Below are 17,605 nucleotides of genomic sequence, written 5' to 3' on the forward strand. Positions count from 1 at the left end.
GAGGCAGAGGCAGGTGGATTTCTGTGAATTTGAGGCCAGCCTGATCTACAGAGTAAGTTTCAGGACAAGGCCCCAAAGCTACACAGAGAAAGGAAGGAAAGAAGGAAGGAAGAAGGAAGGAAGGAAGGAAGGAAGGAAGGAAGGAAGGAAGAAAGAAAGAAAGAAAGAAAGAAAGAAAGAAAGAAAGAAAGAAAGAAAGAAAGAAAGAAAGAAAGAAAGAAAGAAAGAAAGAAAGAGGAAGAAACCTGATAAAGTGTCAGTGGCTAGCTGGGCCATCCAAGGACAGAGCTCTTGGACGGAGGTGGCGCCTCTTGCTCTTTCCCCTTCCTCTTTCCTGCTGACTGGAACTCAGCAGCCCTTTCTACCACAAGGAAGCACCATGAGAATGGCAGGGCAACATGGAAGAAGGTTCTGGAACAATAAACAGAAGGCATTACACCGACTTTGTACCTGGAGGCACCTACCTCAAGATACCCTTTCCTAGGAGGGAAGTCAATTCCCTTGCTGAAGGTATCTGTCTTGGTTTTCCTTTGCTCCCATTTTCACGCGTGTTCATACACATAGGCTTGCATTATACCCGGGCTCCATTGCTCACACAGACACAGCCTTGACTGGTACACAGCTGAGGAGTCAGACTGCCTGAGTTAAAATCTTCCATCCACCCTACCAGCTCCATGATCCCTGGGAGCCACATGCGACTCATCTCCTCTGTGAAGTGGGACTGCAGTGTAGACTCACTGAGGTGCCCCGCTCCTGACTATCCATAGCACACTTAGGAGTCATGCTCCAGCAGCCCCAGCCGCCCCAGCCGCCCCAGCCGCCCCAGCAGCCCCAGCCGCCCCAGCCGCCCCAGCCGCCCCAGCCGCCCCAGCCGCCCCAGCAACTCCAGCAGCCCCAGCCGCCCCAGCAGCTCCAGCAGTGAATGTGTTTATTGCAAATGCCCCAACTGTACCAGCTCCCGTCTCTCCAGACCAAAAGAACACTCATTAACCACTCCCAGTCTAGAAATGCCGGACACATTATTTCAGTCTGAAGTCACTGCTGTAGGGCCTCCCCTGCCCGGGGCTCCAGCCTCACTATCTTCTTCTGGGGTCCCCGGGGTCCCCGCTCCAAGGGAGGCAGGAAACACAGCTGAGTTCAAGCTGGGGACTATGCAGGTGGCACTGAGCGCATCTAGTGGCTTCGAAAGGAGCAAGGAACAAGTTGGGAACAGAGAAGCCTATCTTCCAGCAGCACCCATCCCTACCACAGTCGGTCCTCCTGCCCCACCACACACACCCCACCACACACACACACACACACACACACACACACACACACACACACACACACACACAGCATTGTCATGAACCACTGGAGCTCTAAGGCAGAGGGGTGTGCTGGTGAAGACAGGTGTGGTCAGGGCCCCCGACAAAGGAGACTAGAACCTCGGACAAGGGAATCTGCTTCAAGGTCACATGGTGGTGACTGCGGAACCAAGACCCATGCCCGGGAATTTTTGCTATCTGAACGACGACAACGTCACAAGCTGTCAAGCGAGGTGAAGTCAACAAGAGGCTGCTGACCCAGAGGCTAGGGGAGCCAAATTGTGCAACAACTTCCTATAGTTCCCCTGTGGGTCAGAGGTGCCAGCCACAGTCCAAACATCCTAGACCCTGTCTCAGAGCCCAGTGCAGGACGTCATCCCAAGAAAGAACAATAGGATGTGAGGAAAGGGCCATGCCTAATCTTCCAGCCAGCTGGGTGGGGGTTGCTGGGTCCTGACAATGTTCCCATCTGGGTCGGTTTCCTAAGGCAGAAGGTCACAGACTCAGTAACTTCCCCACAAACCCAAGCTTATGCTGCAGAGCTGGGGGAGGGCGTGGCCTAGACTAGCTTCAACCTACAGTACTCCTACAAGCTGGTCTCCAAAGCATGACTTGGATCTTAAATGTCCTCCAGGGGCTGGTGTTGAAGGCTTGAGCCTGTGGCACTGTGGGAAGGGGTGGAACTTTTAAGGGGAGTGTGTGTGTCTGTATGTGTATCTGACCGTCAGTCTGCCTTAGTTATTTTTCAATTCAATTAGGGACACCACGACCAAGACAATTTACAAAAAAAAAATTTATTGAGGCTTACTGTTCCAGAGGGTGGATTCATGGCAGGGGGCATGTCAACAGGCAGGCAAGCCAGGCACTAAAGCAGTAGCTGGGGTTTATATCTGATCCACAAGCATGATACACAGAGAGGTAACTGGGAATGATGTGGGCTTTTGAAACCTCAAAGCTAGCCCCCAATGACATGCCTCCTCCAACAAAGCCACACCTCCTAATCCTTCCTAAACAGTTCTACCAACTGGGAACCAAGTATTCGAACATATGAGCCTGTTTGGACCGTTTTGCTTTTAAACAGTCTCGCACTGCAGCTCCTGGCCTATCAGCCATGACATCCACATACAGGATAACAATAGGGGCAATGGGCATCTAATACCCATACACGGTCTCAGCCTGTGCCCACAGCCACAGGCACAGGAAGTAAAGATCTCAAGACTGGAGGGAGGACCTGAGTGCAGATGGACTGGAGGTACAAAAGACACCAACAGTAAGCAGGACTCAGCCCAGCACCCACTTGGAGATGGCTCCTCCCACTTGGGGATGGCTCCTCCCACTTGGGGATGGCTCCTCCCACTTGGGGATGGCTCCTCCCACTTGGTGTGGCCCCCCTCCCACTTGGGATGGCTCCTCCCACTTGGGGATGGCTCCTCCCACTGAGGGATGGCTCCATACCCACTCTGAGGGTGGGGCCAAGGTTGCCCTGGGACATGAACAGGCATCCTGGCATTAAAAGGTTTCTTCCTTAGTGTACCTAGCTTTTATTTTTTTAATTACTTTTGATCAATTATTTGGGAATCTCACATCATGCACCCCAATGGGGCTCATCTCCCAGTCTTCTCATGCCCACCCTCCTTCCCCTATAACCCCCCCTTCCCACCACCAAAAGAAAAGACATTTTGTGTTGTCTATATGTTCGCTGAAGCATGGTCAAATTCCTAGTGGCCATCCCAAGGGAGGATAAGACTTTCTCTGCCTGTATCCAAGCCAGAAGACACCAACAGAGGAAAGCTATGCAGAGGTCAGAATGGGGTCAGACTAGCTCTCTTCCATGCCCACACTACTACCAGAACTGCAATGCTGTGGTCAGGTGAGGGATGGGGCCAGGTCTCCCTTGAGAGGCAAGAGCAAGACCAGCTCTCCCATGGACATTAACATGGCTTCAGGAGTCAGCCCCAACCACTGAACATCCACATGGGCTTCAATGGTAACATTGGCCACAGGCATCAATACAGCCCTTGGCCATATCAGGACCATTGACTCACTCATGTCCCTCAGTGGCTGCACAGACCACAAGCCTCAACGTGGTCTCAGGTGGTTCTACCTGCCACTCACATCAGGATATCAGGACCCCCCCCCCCCCAGGCAGCAGCACATACTACCTATGTCCACATGGATCTCAGACTTCATCGAAGTCTGGGACTGCCACGTGGACCACCGACACCAGCATGGACTTCTGTGGTATCTCAGACCACAGTGGTCCTTCCAGGGGGTTCAATCCAGAAAGTGAACTTTTCCTCATCTCAGGCCTCCATCATCACCCACAGCCAGGGAGATCCCACAGTCAGGAGGATTCCACAGCCAGAGGGATCCTGCCACCAGGCAGCAGGTTTGGGGGCTGAGTCTGCATCTGCATAAGCTCCAAGCTATTGTACACCATCCCACTGACCCTACTGGACAATGACAGCATGTTGATCTCAGCCCTCTTTCTCACCTGTCATGGCCATCATGTCTCCAGTTCTGCCTTTCTCCATAGCACACACACAGCTCCACTTTTCTATATTTCTCACCTCTCCACCACATAATTGTTCTTTGTAGTGGTGTACCTGGCTGGCGCTTCCTTGGGTGGCTTCCGTGGCCTCAAACTCACAGAGATAGCTTTGCCTCTGCCTCCTGGGTACTGGGATTAAATTAAAGGTGTGCGCCACCATGCCCGGCTGTGCCTAGCTTTTTGTCTCTTAATTCTGTGGGAAATGTAAAGAAAACGCACCATCTTTTCTAGCAAAGGGTTAAATAAGACAAAATTCCATTTTTAAAAATTATGAAGGAGCCTTTGGCAGAAATTCAAATCCCCTCCCCAGGGTCATTTCTTGAATCAAATATGTGCCCAACGATGTGTTCTCTTTTCAAAAATTGCACTTTGCTTATCAGCTGCACTGTTCTAGGTCAGTTAATAGCATAAGAGTTCAAGGCCAGGCTCTGACCACTCAGAGTGAAGCATGGGACCACTTTGCATTAGAAAAAAAAATCCCAGAGGGACCTGGGATTTTTTGCTTGCCTGCTGGATTTGACATGGACACACACCCTTCTGCAGACAAAAAACATCCTTAATTTTATTATTATATGTGTATGCATGTCTTGTCTGCATATATATATGTATGTATGTATGTATGTATGTATGTATGTATGTATGCATGTATCACATGAGTGCCTGGCACCCTAAGAGGCCAGAAGTTACAGGCAGGGAGTAACAGGAGGTTGAGAGCCACGGTGTGGTGCTGGAGCTCAAACCCAGGTCCTCTGGAAGAACAGTTCTAAATGGCTGAGCCGTCTTTCCAAGCTCCAGAAGTAAACCTTTTTGCCTTGTGTGGTCATTTTCTTGGGACTCCAGACTCATTTCTACCAAGTTTCAGGTTTCTCAGTGATGTCTTTGCCTGTGTGAGCAAATTAGCAGGCAGCCTTTGAGTTGTCAAACTGTCCTTACCTCTCTGTTCCATCTCCAGAGGATCCTGAAATGAGCCAGGTAGCTCTCTCAGCCAAGCGGGAGTCCTTGTTCCCTCAGAGCAACGTCTGCCTCAGACCTTGGGCACTATGCTCAGCTCTTGGTGACACCAGGCTGGGAGCCCCTTCAGTGGATGCCCCTCCCTCAGGCAACCCTCCCTCAGGCCTCTCTTCTCCCCCAGCTTCTAAGTTTCTCCGCCTGGCTGACAGCCATAGCTTTAGGGTGATGAGAACTCTACCCCAGGTGAAGAGGGCTGCTGACAGCTGGCTCCCGATCTGCCTAAGAAGCAGAACATCTGCCAGAGCCCATCATACTCTGAGTCCGCTGTGGGCCCTTCCTGGGTGCTGGGCTCCTGGGAAGACTTGGAGCACTCAGCAAAGATGCTCTGCTCCACTGAGATGAGGCCTCAGCTCACTTAGCTTGAGCTCAGAACATCGATTTGCTTTCAGATGCCAGGAACAGAAAATGTAACCAACTGCATTTTTTTTTTAATGGATACTTTGGCCAGTTGGTCACAGTGGCTTTTGTCTACACTCCCAACTTGGGAGGCTGAGATGGGCAAACATAGTGAGACTTCATCTCAAACGAACAAACAATAAATAAACAAAATGGAAGCTTTGTTGTGCTTCTAAACAAGCATCCTGGGTGTCTGCTAGCTGACAGTGTGGCCTAATAACCCGCCCGAGTGCGGTTGTCACTCTGGGTAGCCTGTGTCCCAATCCCTTCTCATTTATTTGTATTGGGTCAGGAACACTCTAATGACCAAGTCTTACCTTAATTGCCTCTGTAAAGAGCCTTTCTCCAAACACAGCCACACTATGAGATGCGAGGGGACAGGACGGGACGGGATGGGTAGGAGTTCATTGTGACTTTTGAGAATGCCGTTCAGAACATGACAGAACTCTTGGTGTTTGGTCAAAGGCCTGGTCTGTCAGCAACAGGGAAACCAGGGAGATAGAAGCATTGTCAGGAAGAGGGACTGGTTTCTGGGAACTCCTAAGTATTGAGGCCACAAATCACACTCAGCCATCACACACATGCCCAAACCCATACTGGGTGACCGTAAAGATGGTTGGTGGTCTAGGAGTCTTAAACCTCAATAGGCGGGTACAGATGCACAGTCCAGGCTGGGGAAAGGTACATCCTTGGCCTGAGGGGCGGGGTGGGGGGCTGTGAGCTACCTTAAGCTGCCTCCACTCTCACATGACGCTCCCAGTCTCATCCCTGGGTTCCTTGGCTGAGAAATGGATGTGGCTTGGCTCCGGTAGAACTCAGTCTGCTGGAGATGTTGTAACAAAGAGGAAGATATTAGTTCCCTGGCCAGTTGTACCCAGGAGAAGCAAGCCCAAGGCTGCAGAGCCGTCTCTGAGTGGTCTCGAGAAGGTACCGGAGCCCAAGTCCCTTAGTTCCTTACGTGTGTGGGCCCACGGTGACCTGCCAGCTGGGGCAAGGTGGAGGATGTCCTTGGCCTAGGTCCATGCTTAGATTGGCCCAGTATTACAGAACTTCCTTGGGGTCCACTGGCAGATTCAGAGGGTCTCCCCTCCATATAGACCCTGAGGACATCCCTCAGATTGTGTTCAGTGTGTGTGTACCCCGTTTTGTGACACTCCACATTAAAAAAAAAAAAAAAAAAAAAAACTGTTCACTTCAAATAGGGAGGGAGCCAAGAGACCAAGGAAAGGTCCTGCCAAGTTTAGCTTGGCAAAATTTACAAATGAGTCTGTTGGGGTTGCACAAGGACCTGAGTGACTCATAGGCAGCTGCACCCATAAAAAGTCTAAACCCCTAATTTTTTTTAACCTCTCCTACACTTTAGCGTTTCTAAGATGGCCTGCCGCTTGGGCAGGAGGAACGGCAGTTGGAATCTCTGGAGAGGTATCTTGTGACCCTCCCTCAACCGAAGAGGGAGCGGTAGCGACCCAGTGTTGTAGATCTGGCTGCCTGCTGTACAGTTCAGCCTCCTTTGTTGTCCTCGTGGGCTGCTGTAAAACACCACAACCAAAACCAGCTTGGTGAGGGGAGGATTTATTTGGCTTACGTGACCCCTCACAGTCCACCATGAAGGGAAGGCATGGCATGAACTCAAGACAGGAACCAGGAGCCAGGAGTTTAGGTTAGGAGTTGTGTTATTTACCCGCTTGCTCTCCGCAGCTTGCTCAGCCTGCTTTTTTATACAACTCAGGACCACCTGCCCAAGGGTGGCACTGCCCACCATAAGCTGAGTCCTCCCACATCAATCATTGATCGGGGAAATGCCCCATAGACCACCCCCATAGGTCAATCTGGTGGAAGCATCTTCCCAGTTGAGTTTATCTCTTGTAGAGTGACTCTAGTTTGTGGCAAGTTGACAGAAACCAACCAACACATATGACTTTGGCCCAAGATCCCCTGCAGGTCACACGGCTCTTCGACTCTGTGATGGTAAATGTCACAGCAAGTTCAAAAGAAATAGCTGCTGTGCTCGGGGCTGGAGAAATGACTCAGGGGTTAAGAGCACTGACTGCTCTTCCAGAGGACCTGAGCTCAATTCCCAGCAACCACATGGTGGCTCACAAACATCTGTAGTGAGATCTGGTGCCCTCTTCTGGCCTGCAGTCATACATGCAGACAGAATACTGTGTACATAACAAACAAACAAACAAATAAATAAATAGCTGTGCTCCATCCTTCCTCCATCTCTTAGAGTGTTTCTCTGTCCTCTTCCACCAGCTCTCTGAACCTTAGAAGGAGAGGAATTGTACATTCTCTTCCACTCAGGCTGGGCACTGTATGCCACGGCTCTACTGTACATAACAGCAACAGACTCTCTGTCTTATTTGGGGTTATTATTAGGGAGGAAGCTTCCTGCTCAGTCATAGGCGAACTTCTAGGTCCTACAACCAGAGCAAAGTGGCGCCTCTAGTTCTAGTGTATGATCAGTAGTAATAGCAATACCCCATATGGTAGCGAGGACCCCAAGAGCCTCCCAAGCCAATAACTCACAGGGGAGTGATCAACCCTGCCACTGGGATTTGAATTCAATAACCTTCTTATTATGAGGCTACTTCTCCCCAGACCTCTAGGGGGCGTTCTACATTTAAGTCTTTAACCGCAGTTATAGTAACCCATTATTTCAAACACCCAGCCTCTGTAGTGTTACAGGGCAGGTAGATGCACCATTGGACTTTCTCAGGCTGGTTGTGCACATCAGCGTTCATGACTGCTGGTTTTCCGAGGCGTCCATATGCAACAGAGTTGGGTAAGACCCTCGCCAGTGACATCACCGCTGTCTGTGTACATGGTGATGCTTGGAAGAGGCCCATGGCAGTTGTGCAGACGAGCGGACATTTGCCTGCCCCTCTCACAGGCATAAACCCTATGACGTCTCCTTGCCAGTCCCATAGCGGACAGGTAGATTGTATATTCGTCCCATCATAGCGCATATGTGCCAAGGTTCTAATGGGAAGAAGACCTCAGGTGTCGAAAAGAGCAAGCAGAACATTTCAGGAGTTGCTGGCTCTTCTCCAGCCTTTGTTGGCTCTCCGGTGATCAGACTTCACGTGAATCCAGTGAACAGCTTCTTGTGGTACCCGAGGCAGGCGACCTGAGTTTTGTAGTTTGGTAAAGACATCTGAGCTCTAGTTTCCAGGAAGCCTCAAGGGGCTGCATGCTGCCACGTGAGGAACCACTAAGGTTCTGTCATCTATCCCTTTCACGTCAGCTGTCCTCACGGTTGCCAACCCAGAGCCTGCCAGTTCTCTCTTCCCCGCCGGCCATTGAACACAGCCCCCCCCACCCCACCCCACCCCCCGCTGTCAGCAGGTGACGTCATCGGTCAGGTCTCGACGCTGGTGCCCTTCACATCGCTCTTAACTCAGTTGGGAACTACCCCCCCCCCCTCCAGCCACACAGTGAAAACATTTCTTCACGTGGCTGCAAACACCCATTCCCGCCCGGTGACCTTGTTTCTATCATCCGTGTGCAGGCATCGACAAGGATGAGAAGAAGGGTCGTCAGCACCTTGCCTCGCGGGGCCTGTTGGTTCAATCACTGGGCAGAGCTGGGTGGTATTGGTGAGAGAGCTTGCAAGCACCACGCCGTGTTCCTGGAAACGTGTGCCACCTTGGCAGGGTTGCATTCTGTGCCACCCTGGAAAGAGGTTTGACCTTTCAGAAGGCCTTCCTTCATCCTGGGCTTTTATCTGATACGCTGCCCTCACTGTCACTGAGATGGAACCAGCAATGATTCCGTCTGTCACAATGCTCTGTACACAGCCAGCAAGCACTCTTCCGGCACTACATACCGAGCTCCTATTTTTCCCATGACTGAGACCAGCACTCTATTAGGACCATTTTACTCAAGCTATTTCTTATGTAGCCCTCTGAGCTGCTGGTGACTTCTAACATGAAGGAACACTGGAGGCCTGAGACATACAGTGGTTTAGTTTTGTCCTATCAAAATCTTGCTGGGTGGTGGTAGCGCACACCTTTAATCCCAGCATTCAGGAGGCAGAGCCAGGCGGATCTCTGTGAGTTCGAGGCCAGCCTGGACTACAGAGTGAGTTCCAGGAAAGGATACAAAGCTACACAGAGAAACCCTGATTCAAAAAAAAAAAAAAAAAAAAAAAAAAAAAAAAAATCTTAAAGCCTTCCTGGGCCTTTCTGTTCCAATCCCACATGGCACCTTTTCGTCAAGTTAAACCAAGGATGATCAACTCAGGCAAGATGCAGCATGAAAACATTTCAATGTTCCAGAAACCCCAGGAACATCTGAAGCTGTGTATACCTTTATACCTGCAGGTACAAGCTGCTCTGGGATGTTCTGAATAACCACATTAAGTATCATCCACATCTCACCCTACAATAAGATGCCCCAAAAATCTCACACTTGTGCCTGGGCCTAGCACCTGGAGTGGATTGGTTTCCCATCCTTGGTGCTAAATTTGAATGTATTTACGACTTCCAGGTGCTTTTCTAAATCTGGAAGACACTCAGATCTGCATTCTGTCATCTATGTAGTGAAAGCTTCTTTTAAAGATTTTTTAAGTGCCCAATCTTGATGTAATGTGCATGGGTGTCTCATGTGCCTGTATGCATGTCTGCACACCATTTACATGGCTGGTGTCCAGAGACACCAGAAAAGGACCTCAGATCCCCTGGAGCTGGAGCTACAGGAGGTGGTGAGCCACCCAACACGGGTGCTAGGAACCAAACTGAGATCCTCTACAAGAGCAGTACTCCCTTTTGGAGTCATCTCCAGACCCTACAAGGGTACCTTTAAAAGTCTTAGCAAGGGCCAGGCGGCAGTGGTGCACATGTCTTTAATCCTGGCACTCAGAAGGCAGAGGCTGGCCAGCCTGGTCAACAGAGAACGTTCCAGGAAGCCAGGGCTACACAGAGAAACTCTGTCTCCAAAAAACAAACAGATAAAAAGTGTTAGCAAGGTCCAGTACAGCAGAGGAAGATCCGGTCATTTGGATCAAGTTGTCCTGTCAGAGCAATGTGGAGTACAGTGGTACGGGAGTGGGATTGAATCTCCAGAATCCAGTCTTCTCCATCAACTCTCTGTCTTCTTGCTTGCTTGCTTCGTTTTATTTTATGTGTATGAATATTTGCCTGTACATGCACCACATACACCCTTGGTGCCTGCGGAGCTGGAAGGGGATGTCAGCTCCCCTGAAACTGGAGTTGGCCGATTGTAAGCTGTCATGTGGGGGCTGGAAACGGAACACAAGTCCCCTGGGAGAGCAGCCAAGGCTCTTAACCACTGAGCCACCTCTCCAGGGCCCTGCCTGGTTTTGAACGGATTTTGCACTGAGCAAACAACCGCCTTTCCTAGTTCCCTGATGGTAGCTGTGACGACGACGACGAAGGGTCCCGCTTCGCCTTTGCAGTTCACACTACCAGGAGAACTGCCCTCGGCCCCACAGTGTTGTGTGGCTCTTCCTGGGGAGAGGTGGATACACATCTACTCCCTCCAGACAGGACGTCAATGACAGACCAAAGAAAGAAACCCTCACTTATCCAGAGGGCCTGGTCCAGTACCATGGGGGCTCCTCAGCTATTGGTTCACAGTTCATGTGTTTCTGCTAGTGTGGCTATTTGTCCCTGTGCTTTTTCCAATCATGGTCTCAATATCTCTTACTCATACAATCCCTCCTCTCTCTCACCAATTGGGCTCCTGGAGCTCCACCTGGGGCCTGGCCATGGCTCTCTGCATCTGCCTCCATCAGTCACTGGATGAGAGTTCTACCACGACAGTTAGGGTGTTCGGCCACCTGGTCAGCCCCCATGGAACTGGATCAGGCCCTCTGGATAAGTGAGACAGTGAGATAAGTGAGACCTTGAACTATTTAGGAGGCCCCCAGGCAGTGGGACTGGGACCTGTCCTTAGTTCATAAGCTGACTTTTTTGGAACCTAGGGCCTATGCTGAGACATTTTGCTGAGCCTTGGTGTAGGGAGAAGGGGACTGGACATGCCTCTACTGAATCTACCAGGCTGAGCTGAATCCCCAGGGGAGACCTTGCCTTGGAGGAGATGGGAATGGGGGAGGGTTAACGGTGGGGGGGGAGGCTGGAGGGGAGGAGGAGGGAGGACAGGGGAATCCGTGGCTGATATGTAAAATTGAATTAATTATAAAATAAAATAAAACACCAACAAAATAAAAAAAAGAAAGAAAGAAAGGAAGAAAGAAAGAAAGAAAGAAAGAAAGAAAGAAAGAAAGAAAGAAAGAAAGAAAGAGAGAAAGAAACCCTCCACATCTAATTTAGTGAACCAGTGAGCTGTCTGGGGTTACTTACAGAAGCATAGATGATTCAAAAGGAGTTACATCATTTAAAAATCCCACCCCCACCACAAGAGACAACTAGCCAACATTGCGTCCCTGGAGCTCTCTGCACAATGTAAAGGTAGCTTGGCCCACTGACAAGTCTCCTCTCACTTGTTAAATGCTTCTGCAGCCTTGAGCAGGACCTTGTGAATCTTACACATTTGTTTACTACCTGAGTCTTAAGAGCCTTCCTTCCCCCCCCCCCCACAGGGTTTCTCTATGCAGCTTTGGTGCCTTTCCTGGAACGCACTCTGTAGTCCAGGCTGGCCTCGAACTCACAGAGATCTGCCTGGCTCTGCCTTCTGAGTGCTGGGATTAAAGGTGTGTGCCACCGCTGCCCGGCCAGTCTTCCTCCCCTTTTTAGGAAGGAATGTTCCAAGTCAGAGGAAATAGCAAATGGGGCTATGCAGGTGCCCTCCAGCAGGTGCCCTCCAGCAGGTGCTCTCCAGCAGGTGCTCTCCAGCAGGTGCTCTCCAGCAGGTGCTCTCCAGCAGGTGCTCTCCAGCAGGTGCCCTCCAGCAGGTGCTCTCCAGCAGGTGCCCTCCAGCAGGTGCTCTCCAGCAGGTGCCCTCCAGCAGGTGCTCTCCAGCAGCATGCCCGCACCTAGTATATTTTCTTGCTAAGGAGAAATATAAAAATATACTCTTGAGGGGTTGATTGTCTGAGCTTAGTGTTTTTCATGGGTACTGTCCTACCTCCATATCCAATCACTACTGCCATTGCCTCTCCATGTTTGGGGAGGTTCTCATGAATCAAAGCACATTCAGGTCTAGCACCCGTCAAAGCTCAAATGTTTTGCACATCAGGATTCAGCGTGGAGCCTCCAGTCACCCTGAATGGCCTCACTTGTAGGAACTCTTAGTCACCCCCTCAGAGCCCTACGGTGGTCCCCACCCTGGAGAATTCAGCGGAGAATATGGTGGGACCTATCAGCCATGGCCACGTCACTTGATAAAGCCCCTTCATTTTGGTTATGTTAGGGTCCTCAAGAAGACCCATAAAAGACCACCAGTTACATATGCAATCAACAAGACCGTTTATTAAAAACTGCCAACATGTTAGGTTAACAAATGGTGACCCCGAGAGAAGCTCCCAGGCTCCTTTTAAGCAGGGTTAGAGGAATTCCAGGGAGGAGAGATTAGTCTGGGGGTTGATTGGTAGGTTTTTATGGGTTGTTACAGAATTGGTGGGAGGCTCTAGTGGTTAGGGACTTTCCAGTGGCAGGGTAGGAAAAGCTATCTTTAGCTAGCAGAGGGTTGAGGGGTGCCTGCTGAACTAGAAGAAGGCTGTGAGGAAGGCACCTGTGGATCAGTTGTCCCCGAGTTGCAGTTTTCCCAAGAACTGCTTGCTCAGCTCCAGCCAGCTCCAGTAAACCAAAACTAAGGCCTGGTCTCTGGCAGGGCTACTAGGAGCTTCTCTGGCTCCCTGGCTCTCTCAGTTAAACAACAACAATTCCTGAAATTAAAGTAATTTACTTCCCCAGTGACTTGCTTTTCTTGATGCTTGGCACTCTCCAGATAACAGTGGCCATGATGCTTGCTAACCACCTGCTGATCTTTTACCCACCACATGCCTGATTTCCTTGGCTACCCCTAGCAACAGCCAATGGCGGGCCTAGAAAGGGACATTTCACTTCTCTTCCTCCTTTCCCTTTTCTGCTCTATAGTTACCTCAGCTTGGAAGCATCTGGGCCCTCTGCTTTCCTGCACGCAATCTGCTCTCCGCAGGTCTCCTTGTAATAAAACTTGTCACCATGTGGATTCTATGACCGGATTCACATCACCAGGCTTCGTGGCAAGCACCTTTACTTGAGCCCTCTTGCTGGGTTTAAATGATTTTCTTTCTTTCTTTTTAAATAAATCTTTATTTATTTATTATGTATACAGTCTTCTGCTTGGACACCAGAAGAGGGCACCAGATCTCATTATAGATGATTGTGAGCCATCATGTGGGTGCTGGGAATTGAACTCAGGACCTCTGGAAGAGCAGCCAGCACTCCTAACCTCTGAGCCATCTCTCCAGCGCCTAGATGATTTTCGTAACATTTCTGGAACATTGGCTTTCTTGAGAGCATTTCCTGGCCCAGCGGAGTGACAGACCCATTTGGATTAACTCTGAAGGGAGGGATAATGCCTTTTACCACTAAGCCCCTGCTAGAAAGCAATGTTATAATCTTTGGAGCAGTACAGAATACATGATCACGTCTCCACCCAAGGCAGAATAAATGATCCAGATCTTCTATTCTTTTGACCAAAAAATCATGTGAATAACCCAGGTGTAAAAGAATGAAATAAAATACATAAATAATTCTATAAAAATAGCCACTCCTGGAACTAGGGAGATAGTCCAGGGTTCAAGTGCTGCTTGCTATGCAAACACAAGGATCTGAGTTCAAATCCACAGAACACAAGTGAAAAGCTGGGTGAGCTTGCACATAACCCCGGAGCTGTGGGAGGACGAGGACAAGAGGATCGTTGGGGCTTCCTGCCAGCCTAGCTCCAGGTTCAGTGAGAAACCCTGTCTCAAGGGAATAAGATAGAGCACGACAGGCTAGGATGCCTGATGTCATCTTCGTCTGACCTACACATGTGCACAGGGCACACACCTGCACACACACACGCTCATATAACACATACATGCGCACACAACCTTTTTTTTTTTTTTAAAGTTAAAAAACAAAGCTGGGCGGCGGCGGCGGCGGCGGCGGCGGCGGCGGCGGCGGCGGCGGCGCACGCCTTTAATCCAGCACTCAGGAGGCAGAGACCAGTGGACCTCTGTGAGTTCAAGGCCAGCCTGGTCTACAGAGTGAGTTCCAGGACAGCCAGGGCTACACAGAGAAACCCTGTCTCGAAAAATGAAAAAATAAAATAAAAAAACAAAAATGGGGCTGGGGAAGTGGCTTAGTGGGTGAAGCCTTTGTCGTATAAACATAAGGACCCGAGCTGTGACCCACAGAACGCTAGGAGAAGCCAGATGTGGCAGCACGTGTCTGTGGTCTCAGTGTTCCTTTGGCAAGATGGGAGGGGGCGACAGGAGACTTCCCCAAGGCTTATGGGCCACCTAGCCTCACATATGTAGCAACAAACAACAACAACAAAAAGCCTGTCTCAAACAAGAAAGAAGGGGAAGCCCGACACCCAAAGTGATCCTTTGACCTCCACATGTATGCCAAGGTACACATGTGCTCACACTCACACAAACACAAAGAAAGAAAAAACACAAAGAAAGAGGATCCCCACTAGTGGGATGGGGACAGCCCCCCAGAAACCTGCCAGTTGACTGCCCTGTATATGCACTTGTTGAGAAACCAACAAGCCAAGAACTCCCAACCGCCCCAAGGACTTTAGCTCAGCTTGGTCCTCACTGCTGAGATTGTCAACTCCATCTATCCATCTGTTTGCCCATCTGGACACAGTTCTGCCCTTTGCCTCTTCTGCCTCCACAGTCTTAGGTCTCCTCTCACTTCCTTAGTTCCACTACACCCTACAGCTCCCCTGAACTCTAACTCTGGGACCTGGCTCTGCCCTGTGTCTCTAGCAGCAGCTCCCCAACATGTCTTGGTTTATTTTTGTTTTTGTTTTTAATTTATTTTATGTGCATTGGTGTGAAGGTGTCAGATCCCCTGGAACTAGAGTTACAGACAGCTGTCAGCTGCCATGTGGGTGATGGGAATTGAACCCAGGTCCACTGGAAAAGCAACCACTACTCTTTACCACTGAGCGAGCCATCTCTCCAGCTCCCTCCCCAACACATCTTGTTATCTCACCCACCAGCGACTCTGCATCTCTGTCAGCTGCCTGCCTCTACCTCCACTGAGGCCTCTTTGAATTTGGTGGCAGCCTCTTTAATCCTGTTACAGGCATTCTGAAACCTGCCCTGTAGACAGACGACAGGTTGATAGATGACGGCCACAGTTCCAGACATAACTACTGTGTTCCATTTGAGGTACAATCACAGAGAATTAACATGAGTAGTTACAGTGGGAATAAAAGACACTGCGCCTGCTGGAGTCACTATCAAGGCAACTGAGGACCCTTGACATATGTAACTTATCAGTTTGTTATTTGATACATTCTGACATTGTGAAAAGACATAGATGTGTTCACCTGTGTTTCTGACATTGTGTACTCCTGACAAATACCCACTCTGGGGTCACTTGCCTGGTACCAGACAAGAGTTAAGCTCCACTGACAGGGAGAGAGCCCAGGGACTTGATCCCTCTGGGCTCCCTGGAGCCTTCTTGCCTCCCAGGACAGGAAGTGGTCATGTAAGCTGGCCTTACTGCTCTTTACTGGGCTGTAAGACTCTGGGGGGGGGGGGGGAGTCGTCCTCAAGGCAGATAATTCTAAGGAAGGAGACTCATCACCATTGCCCTTCCAAGAACCCTGTGGTTTGTAGAAGCCAGTGACACAGGGACAATCCATTACCACTGGGGAGGTCCAGTGTTACCCCAATCCTCTGTATCCAGGTTCCCATGTGAATGGTCACCATCAGAACTTCTCCAGAACACAGACAGACCCATCTCAATTCTACATCACTGAGGATGATCCCTCCTCGGGCTGACCCTAGACTGTGCACACTAACTACTCCAGCCCACCAGACAAAGGGGACATGTATGCAGATGGCTCAAAGGCAGTGGCCAGACACCAGGGCTTCTCAGCAGCAGACACCCCATTGTCTTCTTAGAGAAAAGCTTGGGCCATGTGAGCAAGCCCGGGCCAGGGTTCTAGCGGCTGAGTCCCACCAAAAAGAGAAGAGTATAATTCTCCAGAGGGCAGCCACTCCAAAAGAAACTGTTCCACAAGTAAACCAGTGGGGGTAGGGGGAGTCGGGGAGCCTGCCTGAGAACCAGATGAACAAGGACCTATCTACAGTCCACCCACATCCAGCTCAACCCACCTCATTAGAAGATACACGAGAGACTTGTCACTGGGGGCTATAGGCAGATGGCAAGAGGCACACAGACCGCTAGCCCTCTGGGAAATACAAACAAGGAGATGCCTATCTCCCTACACCAAATGCTGGCGAGGCGAGAAACCCCATGCGGCTGGTTAGGAATGAATGAGAAATGGCTCTGTAAAGCAGCCTGGCTGATCCTTACAAAAGGAAACATGCAGCTTAGGACGTAGCAACTGCATTCCCGAGTGATAATAGGCAAGCTCCGCAAGTTGCACACTGGACAATTGCATTTGTCTAACATGTTGACAGCTGAGTCTAAAAGGGGGAGACGACAGATCCGTGGTTTGCTCGAGGTCTGAGACGCCGGCTTCTCCAGCGTCGGAGGCCCTAACATTGTATACTAGTCACGCAACATGGCGTCTCCAGGGAGACTCAGCCAAACACAAAGCAGTTCTCCATTATTTCTCCCTAACTGATTGAACTGCAACGATCTCAAAGCGCGGTGGGGCACACCTATAATCCTAGGGCTCGAGAAAGGTTGAAGCGGGAGATTGCTAGTTCTAAGATCAAGGCCAGGAGCCAGGGATCAAGAACAGAGCGGAGGAGGTCTGAGCCAGGCTCTGACTGGGGCATCATCAGTCGGGTCCAGGGCGGCCACCTGCCGTGCACACTGGGGGATCGGAGCGATGGGCAAAACAAGTGACAAGCCCGAAGACTAAGAAACGACCCGAGGACCGCAGACTGCTTGGAACCCTGAGAAGAGGAGGCGTCTCTGCGCCGTGAACGCCGGGAGAAAAGCGCCGCCAGCTGTCCAGAAGTCTGCACAGCCGCAGACACCACCTCCTTGGCGTCCCCGCAAGCTATGCGCCAGGCCGCCGCTGCAGCACCACCACAGAGAGGTCGGGCCGCGCCTCCTAGAGCGGCCCCGCAGGGCCCGGGAGAGGTGGGCGGGTCTACGGAGCCGAGCGCAGCAGCACCACCACAGAGAGGCCTGCCGACGGCTCCTAGAGCGGCGCCAGAAGGGCGCGAATGAGAGGGCGGGGCTCCGGAGCACGCGGTGGAACCACCGAGAGCCCCGCACGGCTC

Source organism: Peromyscus leucopus, chromosome 20 (assembly GCF_004664715.2).
Source record: "Peromyscus leucopus breed LL Stock chromosome 20, UCI_PerLeu_2.1, whole genome shotgun sequence".
Lineage (NCBI taxonomy): Eukaryota > Metazoa > Chordata > Mammalia > Rodentia > Cricetidae > Peromyscus > Peromyscus leucopus.